A 21,612-nucleotide genomic window follows, 5' to 3' on the forward strand; every position below is an offset into this window, starting at 1 on the left:
TTTCCAGAATGTTATATAAATAGCATCAGAGGAGTGTCCTATTTTGAGTCTGGCTTCCCTTACTTAGTGTCCTACCTTTGTGACTCAGCCATGCTGTTGCATCGATTGGCTCTGTTTGTTTTATTGTCTGTAGTATTCCACTGTATGGAAAATCCACAGATTATCCATTCCCCAGCTGAGGCACATTTAGGTTGTTTCCAGTTTTTGCTGATTATGAATTAAGTCACTATAAACACTTGCTTATACGTTTCTTGTGTAAATGTAAGTGCGGGTTATAATAGAAGTGTACGTTTAACTTTGTAAGGAGCTGTTGTCCGAAGTGGCTATACCACTTTGCACTTGGTATTGAGTTTGGAAAACTGTTATCTAAATAGTTTGTAGTGGTATCTCCTTGTGTTGTTGGGTTTTTAAAAAAGATTTTATTTTTAAGTAATGTCTACGCCCAGCGTGGGGCTCGAACTCGCAATCTAGAGATCAAGAATCACACACTCTACTGACTGAATCAGCCGGGCGCCCCTCCTGATGGTTTTTATTAGCATTTTCCTATTGACTAATGATGTGACTGTCTGTTTGTGTGCTTAGTACCCATTCTTTGGTGAAATGCCCATTCAAGTCTTACACCCATTTGTTTGTTGAGTTGATAGTTTCTTTGCCTTTGAAGTTTGAGAATTTTAAATTCTGAGCACAGATATTCTATCAAGTATTTGATTTGTTTCATTCCCCCCCAAATCATGGCTTGTATTTTGACTCTATCAATAGTCTCTTGAAGATCAGAAGTCTTCAGTTGATGAAATCCGGTTTATATATTTTTTTCTTTTTTTTCTTTTATGGATTGTGCTTTTAATGTTGTATTGAAGAAATTTTTGCCTCATGAACATTTTCTCCATATGTCTGAGGTTTTCTACTTAGGTCACTGGTCCATTTTGAGTATGAGATACAGAGCGAAGTTCATTTTTTTGCATATGGATAGCTGATTTTTCTGGCACTGTTTGTTGAAAATTGGATTACCTTTCATCTTTGTGAAAATCAGTCATGTGTGGGTCTCATTTCCGGATTCTCTAGTCCATTCCACTTCTATATGTCTATCTTTCCCCAGATCCACACTGTCTTGATCACTACAGCTTTGTGGGCCTCGCAACCGGGTAGAGGTAGTGTGGCTTCTCTGACTCTGTTCTTTCTTCTTAATAGCTTTGGCCCTTTTAGCTCCTTTTCTCTTCCCTGAATTTTAGATTCAGCTTATTGTTTTCTATAAAAATTCTGTCAGAATTTTATTGAATCTATAGGTTAGGTTGGGAGTATTAGCATCTTTACAATATTCTCCAATCCATGAACATGGTATATTTCTCTATTTATTTATGTACTCTTTGATTCCTTTCATGAGTGGTTTGTAAGTTTTAACATGTTTTGCAAATATCTTTCTCCAGCTTAGAGCATCTCTTTTTCAGTTCCTTTAGGATGTCTTTTGATGAACAGTTTTTTTTTTTTTAAGATTTTTTTATTTATTTGACACAGAGAGAGGGGGGGAGAGAGGGAGAGAGCGAGCACAAGCAGGGGGTGCAGGAGGCAGGGGAGAAGCAGGCTCCCCGGTGAACAAAGAGCCCGATGTGGTGCTCGATCCCAGGACCCTGGGATCATGACCTGAGCCAAAGGCAGCCGCTTAACCGACTGAGCCACCCAGGCTCCCCTGGTGAACAGTTTTCAAAATTACTTTAGAACAGTTTTAGATTTATGGAAAAGTTGCAAAGGTATTACAGACAGTTCCCATACACCCCATAACCAGTTTCCTCTAGTGCTAATAACTTACATTAGTAAGGTTCATTTATTGAATTAATGAGCCAATATTGATATGTTCTTATCAATTAAAATTTGTACTTTATTTGGATTTCCTTTTTTTGTAGGTATTCATTTCCATTTCCTGTTTTTATTTTAATTTTTAAAATTTTTATTTAAATTCTAGTTAGTTGACATATCTTGCAGTATTGGTTTCAGGAGTAGAATCCAGTGATTCATCACTTACATACAACACCCAGTGCTCATCACAACAAGTGCCCTCCTTTTTACTTGGATTTCCTTAGTTTCCTTAGTTTTCCTTAGTTTTTATCCAATGTCCCTTTTCTATCCAATAGAGGATCCCACATTACATTCAGTTGTCATATCTCCTTAGGCTCCTTTTGGCTATGAGTTTCTCAAACTTTATTTTAATTTTTGTTTTTTATGAACATGACAGTTTTGAAGAGTTCTGGTCATCTGTTTTGTACAATGTCCCTCAATTGGGATTTGTCTGATGTTTTCCACATGATTAGACTGGGGTGATTGGTCTTCAGAGGAAGACCACAGACATGACGTGCCATGTTCAGCACATCACATTAAGGGCACATGCTATCTGCACGGATGGTCATGGTTGGTCACCTGGCTGAGGCCATGTGTCAGGTTTCTCCACTGTCAAGTTACCCACCTCCCTTCCATACTGCCCTCTTTGGAAGGAGGTTGCCGTGCACAGCCCATATCGAAGGGGTGGGAAGTCGTGTTCTCCCTCCTTGAGAGAGGAACATGTACACAAATTATTTGGAATTCTTCCTCATGGGACATTTCTCTATTCTTTCCATTTATTTATCCAATTGTTTGTTTGTATTGGTACAGATTCATGGATATCTATTTCATACTTTGGGTTATATTCCAGTACTACTGTGTTAATTTTTTGCTGTCCCAGCTTTGGCCAGTGAGAACACTCAGTTGTTTCCTGGGCCCCTTTGATGTACCCCACCATTGTGTTTTTTTTCTCTCTGAACACTTACTAAATTTCTGGCACTATGCGGTGTTCCAGGCTCATCCTGCTTATTTCTTTCCCCAGGTGTAGACTCAGTCATTTCTCCAAGGAGACCTGGTGCTTTTTATTAGACAATAATATTAGAAATGAACACCTGGGCACTCACTAGGTATGCTTGTTGCTCCTGGGTATTGTCACTTCTAGGCCCTCCGAGCTGACAGAGCAAAGAGGTATATATGTGAATATTAATCTGTGCCTGTGCACCATCTATAAACACTTATGTATGTAGCCATCTGTACCCATATTAAGTGGAACACAAGATCTTACTGACATCTCCACCTCTAATCCACCACCATGTGTGTCATTCCAGCCTCCTGCCCTTGCTGGTCTGTAAATCCAACATCTGCTTACTTAACTCTTCAATTCCAGTGTACATGCATAGTGGCAACAGGATTGTAACTTGTACTCTGTCAGGAAAATGCTTTGTCAGCTGGGGTGTGATGCTTGTGTAGTTTCTTTTGCTATTGGTCTTACAGAGTCCACTCATTTCCAAGGTTATTTAGATCAGCACCTTTACACCCCACCTCTACAGTTGGATTGTTTGCCACCTTCTGCATTCCATCCCGGATCCCTGAATGTCCTAAGTGACTTTTCAAAAATTTGCATACATTAAAATTCACTTCTTGTGTGGTAAATCTCAATGGGTTTCAACAAGTATCATGTATCCAACATTACACTCTCATACAGAGTAGTTTCCCTTCCCTAAAAGTCCTCTGAGCTTTACCTACTAAACACTTTCCTTTCCCTTGAACTGATCATTTTACTGTTGTCTCCATAGTTTTGACTTTTCAGAATGTCATATAATTGGAATCATACAGTATGTAGACTTTTCAGACTTCATCCATTCACCTATTAAAGGACATATTGGTTGCTTCTAGTTTTGAGTGATTATGGATAAAGCTGCTATTGACATTCATGTGCACTTTTTTTGTGTGGGCATAAGTGTTCAAATCAGTTGGGTAAATACCTAAGAGTGTGATTGTTGGGTCATATGACAAGAGTATGTTTAGCTGTATAAGAATTTGCCAAACTATCCTCCAAAGTGGCTTTATCATTTTGCTCTTCTACTAGCAATGTTGCTCTGCATCCTTGCTAGCATTTTGCTTTGTCAGGTTTTTGAATTTTAGCCATTCTTATAGGCATGTAGTAGTATCTCATTGTTTTAATTTGCAATTTTCTAGTAACATATTTTTTGACCACCTTTTCATTTCATATGCTTATTTTCCATCTGTATATCTTCTTTGGTCAGGTGTTAGAGGTTTTTTTTTTTGTTTTTTTTTTTGTTTTGGTCGGGGGAGAGACAGAAGAGAGAGAGCATGGAGAGGAGGGGCAGAGGGAGAGGGAGAGAGAATCTTAAGCAGGCTCCACACCCAGTGCAGAACCTGACACTGGGCTTGATCTCAAGACCCTGAGATCATGACCTGAACCAATATCAAGAGTTAGACGCTTAGCCAACTGGGCCACCCAGGTACCCCTTAAAGGTCTTAATTTTAACAGATTTTCAGAAATTTAAAAATTTTCTTTTATGATTCACATTCTTTTAAAGGAAATTCTTGACTACTCTGAGGTCAGAATAATATGCATCTATATATTAATGGAAATGTTTTAAGATTTCCTTTTTGGCATTTTTTTCCTTTTCCTTTTTTTAAAAATCTAAGGTGAAATTAATGCAACATAACATGAACTAGTGAGAGTATGTAGTCCAGCGGGATTTAGTGATGTTGGGCCACTGTTGTCTCTGTCCGGCTTCAGCATGTTCTCATCACCCCAAGAGGAAGCTCTGTGCCCCATTCTTCATTCTTCCCTCTCCAGCACTGGCAGTCACCAATTTGCGTTCTGTCTGTGAGCTATCTATCCTAGATATTTCATATAAATGGAATTATACAGTATGTAGTGTTTTATGTCTGGCTTCTTTCCTTTAGCTGTGTTTTCAAGGTTCATCCATGTTGTAGCATGGACCAGTACTTCGTTCCCTTTTATGACTGGATAATATTCCATTGCAAGTATTTACCACATTTTATCTCTCCATTCATCTGTTGATGGACATTAGGGTTGTTTCTACTTTTTGGCTACTGTGAGTAGTAGTGCTATGAACATTCATGTGTAAGTGTTTGTTTGCATATTGGTTTTCAGTTCCCTTGGATATATACCTGTGAATGGCATTTCTGGGTCATATAATAATTCTATGTTTAACTTTTTGAGGAATTGCCACAGTTTTTCAGAGAGGCTGCACCATTTTACATTCCCACCAGCAGTGTACAAGGATTTCAATTTCTATATATTCTCACCAACATTTGTTCCATTAAAAAAATTATAGGCATTATAGTGGGTGTGAAGTGGTATCTCACGGTTTTGATTTGCATTTCCCTTATGACTAATGGCACTGAGCATCTTTTCATGTTCCTGTTGGCCATTTGTGTGTCTTCTCTGGAGAAATGTTTATTCAAGTCCTTTGCCCATTTTTCAGTTAGATTGTTTGTCTTTTAGTTGTTGAGATGTAAGAGTTTTTTTAAAAAATATATTCTGGATACTAGACCCTTATTGGACATAAGATTTGCAAATATTTTATCCCATTTTGTGAGTTATCATTTCAATTTCTCAATACTATTCTCTGATGCACAAAAGTTTTAAATTTTTATGAACTCTAATTCATCTATTCTTCCTTTTGTTGCTCTTGATGTCATATCTAAGAATCCTTTCCCAAATCCAAGGTTATAAAGATTTGATCCTATATTTTCTTTAATGAGTTTTATAGTTTTAACTAATATAGTTTCATTGTTGATCCATTTTGAGTTAATTTTGGTATATGATATGAGGTAGAGTTCCAGCCTCATTCTTCTGCAGATGGATGTCCAGTTGTGACAGCCCATTTGTCGGAGAGACTATTCTTTCCCTATTTAATGGTCTTGGTACTTTTGTCAAAAAGTAGTTGATCATAGATATGGGCTTATTTCTTGATTCCTGAATCTATTCCATTGATCTGTATGTCTGTCCTTATTGCCAGTACCACACTCTTTTGATTACTATAGCTTTGTAGTAAGTTTTGAAATCAAGAGGTGTGAGTCCTACAATTTTGTTCTTTTTCAAGATTGTTTTCGTTATTCTGGGCCCATTGCTAATCCATATTGATTTGAGAATGACTTTTCTCAATTTTGCAAGAAAAGGAAAAAAGTCATTGTTATTCTTTTAAAAAATTCTTTATTTAAATTCAGTTTAGTTCATGTATACTGTATTATTAATTTCAGGGGTAGAATTGAGCGATTCAGCAGTTGTATATAACACCCAGTGCTCATCACATCAAGTGCCCTCCTTAATGTCCATCACCCAGTTACCCCATCCCTCTCCCCCCCACCCCTCCAGCAACCCTCAGTTTGTTTCCTAGAGTTAAGAGTCTCTTATGGTTTGTCTCCCTCTTTATTTTCATCTTATTTTATTTTTCCTCATCTATTTTTCCTTATTTTCCTTTATTTTCCCCTATGTTCATCTGTTTTGTTTCTTAAATTCCACATATGAGTAAAATCATATGGTATTTTTCTTTCTCTGGCTGACTCATTTCACTTAGTGTAATACCCTCTAGTTTCATCCACATCATTGCAAATGGCAAGATTTCATTCTTTTTGATGGCTGAGTAATATTCCATTGCGTGCGCGTGCTCGCGCGCACACACACACACACGCACACACACACACACACACACACACACACACCATGTCTTCTTTATCCATTCATCAGTCTACGGATATCTGAGCTCTTTCCATAGTTTGGCTATTGTTGATAATGCTGCTATAAACATTGGGGTGAATGTGTCCCTTTGAATCATTATGTTTGTATCCTTTGGATAAATACCCAGTTGTGCAATTGCTGGGTTGTAGGGTAGCTCTACTTTTTAAGGAAACTCCATACTGTTTTCCAGAGTGGCTGCACCAGCTTCATTCTCACCAACAGTGTAAGAGTGTTCCTCTTTCTCCGCATCCTCACCTGTTTTCTTGTGTTGTTAATTTTAGCCATTCTGACTGGTGTGAGGTGGTATCTCATTGTGGTTTTAGTTTGTATTTCCCTGATGCTGAGTGATGTTGAGCATTTTTTCATGTGTTTCTTGGCCATTTGTATGTCTTCTTTGGAGAAATATCTGTTCATGTCTTCTGCCCATTTCTTGACTGGATTTTGTTGTTGTTGTTGTTGTTCTTTTTTTGGGTGTTGAGTTTGATAAGTTCTTTATAGATTTTGGATACTAAGCCTTTATCTGATAAGAGATTGGAAAATGTCATCTTCCATTCTGTAGGTTGGCTTTAGTTTTGTTGACTGTTTCCTTTGCTGTGGATGAAGTTCCAAAACCAGGGAAAGGCCTGCTAAAAAGGACTGTGACAGACCAATATCCCTGATGAACATGGATGCCGACATTCTCACCAAGATACCAGCCAATTGGATCCAACAGTACATTTTTTTAAAGATTTTATTTATTTATTTGACAGAGAGAGACACAGCAAGAGAAGGAACACAAGCAGGGGGAGTGGGGGAGGGAGAAGCAGGCTCCCCACCAAGCAGGGAGCCTGATGAGAGGCTCAATCCCAGGACCCTGGCATCATGACCTGAGCTGAAGGCAGACGCTTAACGACTGAGCCAACCAGGCGCCCCAGATCCAACAGTACATTAAAAGGATTATTCACCACGACCAAATGGGGTTTATTCCTGGGTTGCAAGGTGGTTCAACATCCACAAATCAACCAATGTGATACACCACATTAATAAAAAAAGGACAAGAACCGTCTGATCCTCTCAATAGATGCAGGAAAAGCATTTGACAAAATACAGCATCCTTTCTTGATAAAAACTCTCTTCCATGTAGGGATAGAGGGAACATACCTCAATATCATAAGAGCCATATACAAAAAACTCACAGCAAGTATCATCCTAAATGGGGAAAAACTGAGAACTTTTCCTCTGAGGTCAGGAGCATGACAGGGATGTCCACTTTCACCACTGTTTTCAACCTGGTACTGGAAGTCCTAGCCTCAACAATCAGACAACAAAAAGAAATAAGAGGCATCCAAGTCATCAAAGAAGTCAAACTTCCACTCTTCACAGATGACGTGATACTCTATGTAGAGAACCCAAAATACTCGAGCAAAAAATTGCTAGAACTGATAAAGGAATTCATCAAAGTGGCAGGATATAAAATCAATGCACAGAAATCAGTTGCATTTCTAACACCAGTAATGAAACAGAAGAAAAAGAAATTAAGGAATTGATCCCATTCACAATTGCACCAAAAACCATAAGATACCTAGGAATAAACCTAACCAAAGAGGTAAATGATCTGTACTCTGAAAACTATAGAACACTCGTGAAAGAAATTGAGGAAAACACAAAGAAATGGAAAAACATTCCATGCTTATGGATTGGAAGAACAAATATTGTTAAAATGTCTATGCTACCCAACACATTCAATGCAATCCCTATCAAAATACCATCAACATTTCTCACAGAGCTGAAACAAATAATGGAACCAGAAAAGACCCCGAATAGCTAAAGGAATGTTGAAAAAGAAAACCAAAGCTTGAGGCATCACAATTCTGGACTTCGAGCTGTATTATAAAGCTGTAATCATCAAGACAGTATGGTACTGGCACAAAAACAGACACATAGATCAATGGAACCGAATAGAGAACCCAGACATGGACCCTCAGCTTTATGGTCAACTAATCTTTGACAAAGCAGGAAAGAATATCCAGTGGAAAAAAGGCAGTCTCTTCAACAAATGGTGTTGGGAAAACTGGACAGCCACATGCAGAAGAATGAAACTGGACCATTTCCTTACACCATGTAGGAAGATAAACTCAAAATGGCTGAAAGACCTAAATGTGAGACAGGAATCCATCAAAATGCTAGAGGAGAACACAGGCAGCAATCTCTTTGATTGCAGCACCTTCTTGCTAGACATGTCTCCAAAGGCAAGGGAAACAAAAGCAAAAATGAACTATTGGGACTTCATCATTGTTATTCTGATAGGGATTGCATTGAGTCTGTAGGTCACTTTGTGTGGCAATGTCAAATTAACAATCTTAACTCATCTGATCCATGAATATTTGTTGTCTTTCCATGTATTTAGGTCTTTTTAAAAAAAGATTTATTTATTGGGGTGCCTGGGTGGCTCGGTCATTAAGCATCTGCCTTCAGCTCAGGTCATGATCCCAGGCTCCTGGGATCGAGCCCTCATTGGGTTCTTTTCTCGCGGGAAGCCGGTTTGTCTCTCTCCCACTTCCCCTGCTTGTGTTCCCTCTCTCGCTGTGTCTCTCTCTGTCAAATAAATAAATAAAATCTTTAAAAAAAATTATTTATTTATTTAGTTTAGAGAGGGAGAGCATGCAGGGGCGGGGTAGAGGGAGAGGCTGAGAGAAACCCAAGCAGACTCTGTGCTGAGCGGAGGAGCCCAATGTGGGGTTTGATCCCATGTTCCTGAGATCACAACCTGAGCTGAAACCAAAATGCCGATGCTTAACCAACTGTGCCACCCAGGTGCCCCTGTATTTAGTCCTTTATCAATTTTTTGCCACAATGTTTTATAGTTCTTAGTGTAGAAGTCTTTTCCCTCCTCGGTTAAATTTATTCCTATATATTTTATTCTTTTCTGGTGCTTTTATAAATGGATTTGTTTTCGTAATTAACACTTTGATTTGTTCATTGCATATTTCAGAAACACAACTGATTCTGCGTGTTGAACCTTGCTGAACTTATTAATTCTAGTTATTTTTTGGGTATAGATTCTTTGGGATTTTCTATATAAAGGATTATGTCATCTGGGAATAGAAATAATTTTACTTTCCATTTGGATGCCTTTATTATTTTTTTCTTGCCTAATTGCTCTGGCTAGAGCTTCCAGTGTGATGTTGAATAGCATCCTGAAAGCTAGTATTCTCATCTTGTTCCTGTTCCCAGCAGGAGAGGTTTCAGTCTTTCACTATCGAGGATGATAGCAACTGTGGGTTTTTCATAGATGCCCTTAATCATGTTGAAGAAGTTCTTTTCTTTATCTAGTTTTGTCAGTATTTGTATCATGAAAGAATGTTGAATTCTGTCAACTGGTTTTCCTGCATTTCCTATATTTCTCTCCTTCATTCTATTAGTATGATGTATTCTCTTCTATTGATTTTTGCGCGTTGGACCACACTTGTATTCTGGGGATAAATCCCACCGGTCATGTTGTATAACCCTTTTAACATGCCAAGGATTTGGATTTCTAGTGTTTTTGTTGAGGATTTTTGCATCTATATTTGTAGATACTGGTATGTAGTTTTCTTGTGGTGTCTTTGTTTGGCCTTCTTATTAGGTAGTGCTGGCCTCACAGAATACATTAGCAAGTGTTCTTCCCTCTTCTATTTCTTGGAAGATTAGGCAAATCTGTTGATTCTTTAGTTGTTTGGTAGAATTAGTGAAACCATCTGGTCTTGGGCCTTTCTCTGCTGGAGGTTTTTGAGTACTTATCAGTTTCTTTACTTGATATAGGTCTTTTCAAATTTTTGTTTCTTCTTGAGTCAGTTTTGGTATTTGTGTGTCCAGGAATTTGTTCCTTCCATTAGGTTATCTAATTTGTTGTTGTTGCCTTGTTCATTGATTCTCTGGTAATCCTTATTTCTTTGAGGTCAGTGGAGATGTCCATTTCTGGCTAATGTGTATCTCTCCTTTTTTCTTAGCCAGTCTAGTGGGAGGTTTATCAATTTTGTTGATCTTCCCAAAGAATCAGTTTTTGGTTTTGTAGGTTCCATTTTTATATTCTGTATTTCATTTGTCTCTGCTCAAAATTTTCTTACTTCCTCCTTTCTACTGGCTTTGAGTTTAGTTTGCTCTTATTTTCCAAATTCCCAAAGGTATTTTTATTTTATTGGTTTGAGGTTTTTCTTCTTTTACAAATGTAGGTGTTTACACTTATGTTTCCCTGTATGCACACTGCTCTTTGTACATCCCCTAAGTTGGTATATTGTGTTTTCATTTTCAACGTCTTCCATCTTTCCTAAAAAAATTGCATCTGAAGTTTATTATTGTGCCTGGTTTGAGGCAGGCATTTATCTCATGTCATTTTCCCACGCTAAATGGTGCTTTCCTTCCCCAGGCATCTGCTGGGACCCCTCTGTCACACATCATAGAGTTTGCTGTGTTTCCCAGAGTTCTGTTTTAGAGATGGTGCTTGTGAGGATGTCCTTAAGAAATGGACTCTCATTACTCCCAGCACACCTTTAGTCACAAATTGTAATCAGTTTTTGTCTTTAGCTTTTTACTTCTTTGTAAAACTTGTGGTTTTTCCAGGCTGAGGCTTCTCAGTGATATGGTTTCCCCATCTTCTCCATCCCTCAGAGCCCTGCCTAATCCCAGACTTTGTCTTTAATATATGGTGGTTCACAAAGAGGGGGACCTCCTCCTGCTGGCAACAGGGTATTCCTGTCCTTCTCTGCTGGGTGCTGGGGAGGGAGGCCGAGGACCATCCAGCCTAGAAGACACCAGGTCTCCCAGCCGTCACTCTGTCAACCACGTAGCATCTCAAGGGGACATCTTGGTGCAGGCAGTGGGAAGCCACAGGATGAGATTCTCAGGCAGGAGGTCTACAGAGACAGTGGGCTGGGCCAGAAGGGGCTTCTGTCAGGACCAGGCTCAGAAGCTGAGAAGGAAACTAGGTTTGAGGCAACCATGGTCCTGGTCCCTGGTGTGAGCCAGGTCACAGGATCCCAATCCTCAGTGGCTTGTGGGTGGGTCCTGAAGGTGGGGCTCTGAGGTGTCTGGTCAGCACTGGTCAGCAGAGCCACCGGCACCCCGGACAGTGTTGCCCCATACCACAGCTGTGACTTCTCACAGGGCATTGGGGCTGCCAGGGCTGGCAAGAGTTGATTCTTTAAGGTGGGCACTCTGTTCTCTCTGTCACTCACCAACACTGACAGGTCTGATGCCGAGACTCGCTAGTACAGATATGGAAACATAGTCAGACACACACAGACATGTACACAACCATGGACGGGCTGGACCCAGGCACAGTTATGGATGGACAATCTCACAAACACCGACAGGTCTGCATCAGTTCACTATACATCACTTCACTTAAAATGAATTTCCCTAAAATCCAAATCAAAACCTCAGTGAGATACCACCTCACACCAATCAGAATGGCTAAAATTAACAAGTCAGGGAACGACAGATGTTGGCGGGGATGCGGAGAAAGGGGAACCCTCCTACACTGTTGGTGGGAATGCAAGCTGGGCAGCCACTCTGGAAAACAGGATGGAGGTTCCTCAAAAAGTTGAAAATAGAGCTACCCTATGACCCAGCAATTGCACTACTGGGTATTTACCTCAAAAATACAAATGTAGGGACCCAAAGGGGTACGTGCACCCCAATGTGTATAGCAGCAATGTCCACAATAGCCAAACTGTGGAAAGAGCCAAGATGTCCATCGACAGATGAATGGATAAAGAAGAAGTGGTATATATACACCATGGAATATTATGCAGCCATCAAAAGGAATGTGATCTTGCCATTTGCAACGACGTGGATGGAACTGGAGGATGTTATGCTGAGTGAAATAAGTCAATCGGAGAAAGACATGTATCATATGACCTCACTGATGTGAGGATTTCTTTTTTTTTTTTTTAAAGATTTGGTTGCTGGAGTAGGGGTGGGGTGGGAGGGATGGGGTGGCTGCGTGATAGATACTGGGGAGGGTATGTGCTATGGTGAGAGCTGGGAATTGTGCAAGACTGTTGAATCACAGATCTGTACCTCTGAAACAAATAATGCAATATATGTTAAGAAAAAAAAAAGAAGAAGAAGATAGCAGGAGGGGAAGCATGAAGGGGGTAAATCGGAGGGGGAGACGAACCATGAGAGACGATGGACTCTGAAAAACAAACTGAGGGTTCTAGAGGGGAGGGGGGTGGGGGGATGGGTTAGCCTGGTGATGGGTATTAAAGAGGGCACGTTCTGCGTGGAGCACTGGGTGTTATGCACAAACAATGAATCATGGAACACTACATCACAAACTATGGTGATTAACATAACAATAAAAATAAAAAAAATTAAAAAAAGGTAAAAAAAAAAAAAGAATTTCCCTATAGGGGAGCCTGGGTGGCTCAGTGGGCTAAGTGTCCGACTTGATTTCAGCTCAGGTCATGATCTCAAGGTCGTGGAATCCAGCCCTGCATTGGGCTCTGTGCTCAGCGTGGAGCCTGCTTGAGATTTCTGTCCCTCTGCTCTTCCCCCGGCTCGCACACTCTCTTTCTCTGGAAAAAAAAAAAAAAAAAAAGAAAAAGGAGTTTCCCTATAACAAACTAAAGCTGAAACACATACATACACAAACACTCTCATCTAAATTATATTTGTCCAAACAAGATTAATACCAATTATTCTAGTGATCAACGTACCCCATGAGTGATAACCTAGGAATGATATTGCCACAAGTTATGGTATCATTTCAGTGCACATGGAGTTTTAGCAATTATATTGTTTTCCCCCTATTTTGCCTACATCAGGGAATCTTAAGGATTGGTCTATTTACATTTGCCTAAAGTGCATATATCTAGTGAATATGTCCCAAAGTAAAAGCCAGTGGTATTTCTGGCACCTTATTAGTCGTTATTCCCCAGTTTGTCTACTCTTTGTCTATTCTTGGGTATTTCAAGGATTTGGCTTCTGATCTCTGTACTGCTAATCGGCGGCTGCTGTGTTCACAGTACAGACACATAGCCCATCACCTCTCTCCCTGTTCTGCTGCATCTTACTTTGCCTTTCTGATGCACACCCTGGACCTGCTCCGCACACACCCGGTACTTAGTCCTTCTGGAAAGGATTGTGGGTTTGACAGAACAAAAGTGTGTGGTCTTCACCAGTCCCCTTTATCAAGATGTCAAAATTGGAAGGAAATACCGTGTTGCAGAGTTTTCAAAGGGCAAGAGGTGGTATCATTATTCTGACCCCGCCAAATCCCATGTCTTATGTGGCTTCCCGAGGGGACATGTACACTGTTTGCAGGCAGACAAACTGGAGGCAGCCCAAACATCCACCATGGGATCCAGGTGCTGGTCTTGGTGCAGCGCATGTGGGTGGAGGGAGTCGGGGTGCAGGACCTTAAAAATGTGTCTGGGCAGGAAACTTATTTCCAAACTGTTGGCATTTCTGACAACTCTCAGAGAATTGAGCCACAGAGCACAGACTGTCTCAGGAATCGGCAATTCAGAAGACAGCCACCAGGCTGGCCCTCCTCCCCACGGGGCATGGTGCAGGGGGATTTCCGCCTACTTCCCATCTGTGGTCTGCAGGAAAGTACACCCCCTCCCCAGAATATATCCATGTCATGGTCCTTGGGCCTGGTAAAAATGCTATGTTCCATGGCACAGGGGATTTACGTTGCCAGTGGTTGCTAAAGCAGGGGGACTATCTAGACGACCCAAGCGGGTCCAGTGTCATCATGGGGTCTTCAGAGGTGGGAGAGGAAAGCTGGCAGGTCCGTCAGAGGAGATGTGACCACAGAGCAGTGTTCTGCAGGTGCTGCATGGCTGGCTTTGGAGATGGAGGAAGGGCCCATGGGCCATGGACGGCAGGTGCCTCTAGAGACTGGGATAGGCAAGAAAACAGATTCTTCCTGGAGCCTCCAGAAGGAGCCAGTCCTGCCACAACTTGCCTTTAGTTCAGAGGGTCCGATATCAAGCTTCTAAACCACATGTAAGGTAATAAATTTGCGTTGATCTAAGTCACCCACTAAGTTTGTGGTAATTTGTTCCAGCAACCACAGCAAACTTGTACAGTGTGTGCCATCCTGCTGCTCAACTCAGGACCTGCTGTGGCCCCTTGCAGTCAGGGGGCAGGCGGGGCGTGGGGGGAGATGGTGGGGGCAGTGGGAGCCACCGTCCTCCAGATGGTCCGGTGCTCCCACGGCTGCCTCTGGCCTGGTGGGGCTTCCACCTCCCCTCCCTGCTTGAACCTGGGCCCGCAGATCCCTGGGCAGCCACCCTCCCTTTCCTGACCCAGAGGCCACTCAGGGACCCTCAGGAGGAGGCACAGCCTCCACAAGCCCCCACTCCAGGACCCAGGACTCCCATGCAGCTCTTGGCTTGAAAGAAGCACTTATAGGCCGACCCCTCCCTCTTAAAAAAATGTCTGCACAAATTCTTCCCTTTACTGACCCTGCCGCTGGGTGGGAGGCTGGTTAGCAGACTGGGTTCTCCGCACCATCTGGAAATCTGCATTCATTCTGGTGCCTCAGTCTTGTATCTGATTTCTGTCACCTTAGTGTCTCAGTTGGAATAGAGTCAGGACAAGCCCCATTTTAATGCCATGTTCATGTTTTCATTCTGCAAGAGCACTGATATCTATTATTGCAGGCCGCAGAATAAAACCCCTTCTCCTCACGAGCCCTCAGCATCCTACTGTGTGCCATCACATTTGATTCTGGGCGGAAGAAGCTGGAGGAGACCATTGTCCCTTCATGGAGAAAGGGGTCTGAGAGAGGGTCTGGGTCTGCCTTTCTGGGCACAGCCCCTGGACCTTGTCACCTCTTGAGTGGTCTTGTCAGTGGGGAGTTATAGATTTGAACTGCCATTCCTCTATTGTAAGGAAATTGCCAAAAATGTGAAAAAAGCTTTGGGTCAGTGTAGGTCTGTAGGAGGGGCTAGAGGACCTGCTCTTCCTGCACAAGCTTGTGGGAGCCCGGGGTGTGGTCTGAGCCAGGGGGCAGGTCTTACGTGGGAGGGAGGCCTTCAGAGGTGATGGTGATGTTCGGTGACCATTGCACGGGTGTATACATACCTTCAAACTCATCAAGATGTATACTTTAAGTATGTGCTTTTTGGTATGTCAATCTTACCTTAATAATGAAAAAGGAACAGGAGCTCACAAGTGTGCCCCCGTCCATGCCAGGGAGTAACATAACCCCAAAGAGTGGAAGACATAGCAAATCTCCAAACTCATCTATGCTTTGACAATCTTCCTTCTGTTCTATATCTTCCAAATTCCCAGGGTGTTATTATATTTGGAAAGATAGTGTTTATGGAATCAAACAGACGCGCTCCGTGTTTTCCCAGACCAGTGGCAGCTCCTGATTTGGGAGTTAATTGACAATGCAACGCTCCTGCCTCAGGGGAGACCCTCCACCTTTTAATGAGCTCCCTATTAAGGGCAGCTCAGACACATGTGTGGCAGTGGCCCCAAGGTGGTGCTGGAGCCCGAGGGCAGGTAACACGGGATGCCGGAGCAGGCCAGCGGGGGTCAGCACACTGTGTGGTGCCAAGGTGCCCCTTGTCCCCGGGGCCGATGCTGACGGGGGAAACAGGCTGAGGCTTGTGGGGAGCACACTCCCTCCCCCTCCCAGGATGCCAGCCCTGGGGGGCTGAGTCCCTGCCACTGAGGCCAGGCCCTGAGTGACCACCTGCACACAGCCTGGCCCTGGCGATGAGCTCAATTCCACAACCCCGGATGCGCCCACAGGCCTTGAGGACCCCAAGGTAGATGCCAGCAGAGTCCAGAGGTTAGGCTTTTGCTCACAGCCACCTTGCCGACAGCTGTCACAGCTCCCTCCTGTCCTCACTGGCGGGGGCAGCAAACAGCCCCAGCTTGGCTCTTGCCAAGGCAACTATTTCCAGAACGCTTGGCGGGGGCAGGGAGTAGGGCAGCCTGCACTTTGCCTATCAACCTGTCGAAAACCCCCTGTTTACAGAGGGGGAAACCGAGGCACCGTTTACAGATGGGGAAAGCACAGATCACCTGCCAAGAATACCCAGTGTGCAGCCAGAACCTGTCCTGGGGTGTTGGGGCCACCGCTGCCCCCAGGTGCACTCGCAGGGTGGGCACTCTGGAGACAGGCCTGTTGTAGGGCTGGGCCCTGGGGAGGATACACTCGAGCTGTGCATGAGAAAGAGGTGCCAGGCATAGGCTAAGGGCAAGAGGACCCGCTTGGGGGGCTGGTCACTGCCCAGGACCACCCTTGGGGCCCTCAGCAGCCCCAGTCTCATGCCAGTTGCATAGTTAACAAGAGGGTCCTTGCAGGCGTGAGCCCGAGGGAGGCTGGGTGAGGGCAGAAGTAACCTGAGTGTCAGAGGGTTGTCCACTGGGCAGAGGGCTCACCCTCTACTCTCCCCATTGGGTGGGCAGGCGGGGCGGGGGCTCTCCAAGGTGGTGGATCCTCCTCGCTGCCCTGTACCAGATGCATCTCCTGCCTGGATTGTGAGCCTGAGTGCCAGTGGCTGCATGTCAGCTGATGGCCAGCAGGGCTTGGACTCACTGTCCCAGAAGAGAGGAGGTGGAGGGTACTGCATGGTCACAGTTCGAGGCTAGGATGGCAGCTGGAGGAGCAGGACAACAGCAGAGGTGCCTCCTTCCCATGTCAGGGGGGTTGGGGCAGCCTCCACGCCTGTGCCCTGGGGTCTGTGCTGGGCTGGCCAGTGCTGACCACTCTCAATGACCAGAGTCAGGGTCACCTGGGCAGAGCAGTCTTGCACACTTGGGGTCCCACAGTGGGCTGGGGGACTGCACTCAGGTCTGGTGTTGATGGATGGCCAGGCTGTCTTCCTGGGCCAGCCAAAACCTGCCTCCTGACCAGTGCCACGGACATGCTGGAGCTGCATGAGGGTTTCAGCAGGGCCCCAGCAGCTCATGGCCCCCACCCTTGTTCTCGCTAAGTCTCCAGGAGTTAGGCAGTGGAAAGCAAGTGGCTCAGCCCACAAGAGACCCTCACTGGCAAGACAGAGGGTTAGATGGCCACAGGCGGTGCTCCTACCCGGGGACACAGTCCTGCCTGGAGGGTCCTTGGGGTCATCCCATGCTCACCCTCCTGGTCTCTGGACTGCTTCAGGGGGGCATCCTGGAACCTGCTCAGACCCCTTGGGTGAGTGACCCTAACCATGCTATGTCTCCATAAGCTGCCCTGGGCAAGTGGATTCTCCCGAGACAGGTTGATTCCTCCAACCCTGCTGTCCCTCATGAGGAGTCAGATCCCCTGGGCGGCCCCCAAGATGGACTCATGATGGGACCCCTGGCAAGATGTGCAGGATTCCATGCGATCTGGGTGGCCCTCACCCTGCACAGCTGTGAGGGTCTGATGGTCCTCCACACATGGCATGGGGGAAGCAGGCCAGCCATCCTCAGCTCTAGGTACACGGCAAGAATGGGGAATTCGGGACTGGAGAACTGCGACAAACCTTGCGGAGGCCTCTATTTAGTCTTTGTAACGGTCATCTTCAACAGTGAAAATGGTTTTCTAAATGAGGCTCGTCCTGGAGTCAAGGCTAAGAAAAACAGCTCCAGTTCCCTGGGTCAGGACCCAACACCCCAGGCAGGGTGCTAGGCTTGCAGGGGCCAGTGCTCATGAGCAGTGCAGTGGACTCAGGTCCTGGTGCAGCCTGGGCAGTGGTCTGTGTCCTGCTGAATTCTGGAGGTGGCAGCTGAAAAGCACTCTGGTCCCCAGGAAACGGAGTCATGGGGGCCTGCTGAAAGGACTGCTTCTTCCAGGACATGGCCCCCACTGGTCCCACTCCTGGAACCTGGGGACAGGCAGGGGACTGCTGTGTCGGCACTGCTGGGGGTTTGCTTTTGCCTGAATGCTCACTGCGTGGCACATGGCCACAAAAGACAGGGGCTCACGGCCAGAGCAGGTGTGGCTACAGTATGGCTTATTTTGTTACTGGCGGGCACTGTTAAGGATAGCTTTGTGCACTGTGGGTCTGGGGAGGGGACGCAACCAAGGGACACCCAGCCCATCAGGAACCAGGGTGAGTGTTCCAGGGCCTGGTTCAGGTGGTGAGTGTGCACACACATGTGAGCCCAGGGCCCACGTATGTATGTTGTGTGTGCGACTCTGTGTGTGTGTGTGTGTGTGTGTGTGTGTGTGATGTGTGCCCCTGTGCATGGCAGGGGGGAGGATGGGCTCAGGCAGAGAAGTGCACATGGCTGCCGTGGCTCCTGAGGGCAATCCTCCTGGAGTGGGTCCAGCATCTGGACACTGGGAGAAGCGTTGACCAGTTGGGCCCCTCCTGCCTTGCTGCCGGCTCTGGGCTCCACACTCGTGAGGTCACTGCTGGCCTCTGGCCAGCTACCCCCTTGGACACACATCGGGTGCCTGTTGGCCCAGGGCAGCCAGCTGGCAGGGTTCAGCCCTGGGGAGGGGCTGGGCACTAAGGAACCGAGCTCAGCTCGAATTAAACCCCCTCCTCATGGTGCCACAGCCCCTCCCCCTCCCCCGCAGACAGCCACCTTCCGGCACCCCCTCCCCTCCAGCAGGTCCCCCCCAACAGTGCAACCCTCAGCTTCCAGACAGGAGGGGGCGCTGGTGATACAACTGTTTGCAATTTCACACTTCAAGGCCCCCCTGTCTGCCCAGTTTCCAGCTAACAAATAATCCAAGGTGACAGCCCCAGGCAAGAAGAGCAGGGCCCCCTATGGGCTTCCTCTGACAGTTGTGTTGGGGGTGTGGCGGGGGGGCGGGATTTACTGGGCACATAGGTAAGAATGTTTCACTAGGAATCAATGTGGTTTGTTGGATGAAAATGCTAAAAATTGGGCCATACATAATTTCATTTGTGAAAACTTGACAATTCTTGTTCTTTCCCAGTCTTCTTGAGTCTAGAGTAAGGACCACCCCTCAGGTGACTAGGAGTCTCAAATAAAGACCACCTCCCCCCCCAAGTGGCAAGGAGTCTAGAATAAGGACCGGCCCCCCCCCCCAGCCCCAGGTGAGAAAGAGTCTAGAATGAGGAGATGTTCCCCCCGCCCCAGGTGGCAAGCAATTGATAACCTAGGTCCAATCTCCTTCTGAGCGACTTCCCGAGGAGGGCAATGTCCATGGTCCACTCTCTGGCTCCCACAGGGACTCTAGGCCTGGCTGGAGTCCTGGGATAGAGACAAGGTGAGTAGACCCCAAAGAGGGGGTCCAGGGCCATCCCCTCTGTTTCTGGGTCTCCAGTGGGCACTTGGGGTGGGAGGTCCCTCTTACTGGCCTACAGTGGTCTGTGTCCCAACAGAGCTTCATGGCCTGGGGCGGCAGCCAGAACCTCTCCGCGCAGGGGCCGTTCATCCTGCTGGGCTTCCCCGGCGCAGGGCCTGCACGTGGGGCTCTTCCTCCTCTTCCTGGTCATGCACGTGCTCACGATGGCCGGCAACCTGGCCACCATCTCCCTGGTCGGGGCGCACCGGCCCCTGCAGACGCCCATGTACTTCTTCCTCTGCAACCTCTCCTTCCTGGAGATCTGGTTCACTGCGGCCTGCGTGCCCAAGACCCTGGCCACGTTCGCCTCGCGCAGCGGGCCATCTCCTTCGCCGGCTGCGCGTGCAGATGTCCTTCGTCTTCTCGCTGGGCTGCACCGGCCGCCGTGGCTTACGACCGCCACCCGGCCATCTGCCTGCCACGGTGCTACAGCAGCATCATGACTCCTGGCCTCTCTGCCCGCCTCGCTCTGGGCTCCTGGCTGTGTGGCTTCTCTGCCGTCACCGTGCCGGCCGCCCTCTCCGCCCGCCTCTCCTTCTGCGGCTCCCGCGTCATCAACCACTTCTGGGAGATCGCGCCCTGGATCGTGCTGTCCTGCAGCGACACGCAGGCCGTGGAGCTGGCATCCTTTGGCGTCCTTCTGCGTCATCCTGGGCTCCTGCTTCATCACGCTGGTCTCCTACGCCTGCATCATCATCACCATAGTCAGGATCCCCTCCGTCGCTGGTCGGCACAGAGCCTTCTCCACCTGTTCCTCCCAGCTCACGGTGGTCCTCATCTGGTATGGCTCCATCATCTTCCTGCTCGTGAGGACCTCAGTGGAGAGCTCGCTGGACCTGACCAAGGCCGTCACAGTGCTTAACACTGTTGTCACCCCGTGCTGAATCCCTTCATATACACCCTGATGGACAAGGACATCAAGGAGGCTCTGTGGAGGTGGGTGCAGGGGATGTGAGCCCCTCGGAGACCACCCAGCAAGACTGGGACATCTGACTGTCCCCTCTATGGGAGCCAGTTCTCAGCATCATTGTCTCTGCATGGGCTGAAAACAGCACCCTGATATCGCAGCATGGTCTGGGGCTCTTGGGTAGCAGGGGGCTTTGGGCTGGGTGCTTGGCAGTGTGGAGGAGCCCCCCCCACCCCATCCTGGCCTCAGGGAGTTTCCACCTGTCTCACAGGCCTGGCCTAGGGTGCTCAGCCCCTGGAGTTCCAAACCCAGATTCTGGAAGAGAAATGGGGCCCTAAGAAGCACTATATGTACTTGCAGATACTCATCGCCCACCAAGTACTGGGCACTGGACCAGCCTGTGAGCCCCAAACCTGGTCTGGGTCTTGGGGGGCCGATAGCTGTCTTGTTAGTGAGGGGTGGGCTGTCTGCCCTTGGGATTTTCCCCCACCGCCAACACCTGTGTTCTCTTGTGTCTTCCCCCATTGCTGGCAGGGGGAGGTTGACCATGAAGGAGAGAACTCAGAGAAATGTGTGTGCAGACCTTGCTGAGGAAGCCTGGCAGCCTTTGAGGGCCATGTGGAGTCAGTGTGTGGGTTTGCCTCCTAGCATGTCCACTAGGACTCACCTCCTTCTGGGGTCTGCACTGTGGGATGTACAGGTGTCACAGGGAAGGGGGCTTGGTTCAGCCTCTGAGTGAATCAGTCATGTGAGGTCCTCCAAGTCCAGAACTTCTGTGAGAGACCTGGTCTGGTCCCACAGCCCATCATTGCATGGGCTCCAAGCCTCTGCCAGCATGGCTTGGGCAAGTCATGTAACTACTCTGAACCTCTGCGTCTTCATCTACAAATGGAGACCGTGAATGTGTGGTCTCATGGAGCCCTAAGG

General features: G+C 46.4%; 1 pseudogene; it reads left to right on the plus strand.

Moving 5' to 3' along the window:
* Positions 1-19,821: 19,821 nt before the first annotated feature.
* On the plus strand, positions 19,822-20,733 carry LOC113923741 (annotated as a pseudogene).
* Positions 20,734-21,612: the final 879 nt, after the last annotated feature.

The sequence above is a fragment of the Zalophus californianus genome, chromosome 15 (genome assembly GCF_009762305.2).
Source record: "Zalophus californianus isolate mZalCal1 chromosome 15, mZalCal1.pri.v2, whole genome shotgun sequence".
Lineage (NCBI taxonomy): Eukaryota > Metazoa > Chordata > Mammalia > Carnivora > Otariidae > Zalophus > Zalophus californianus.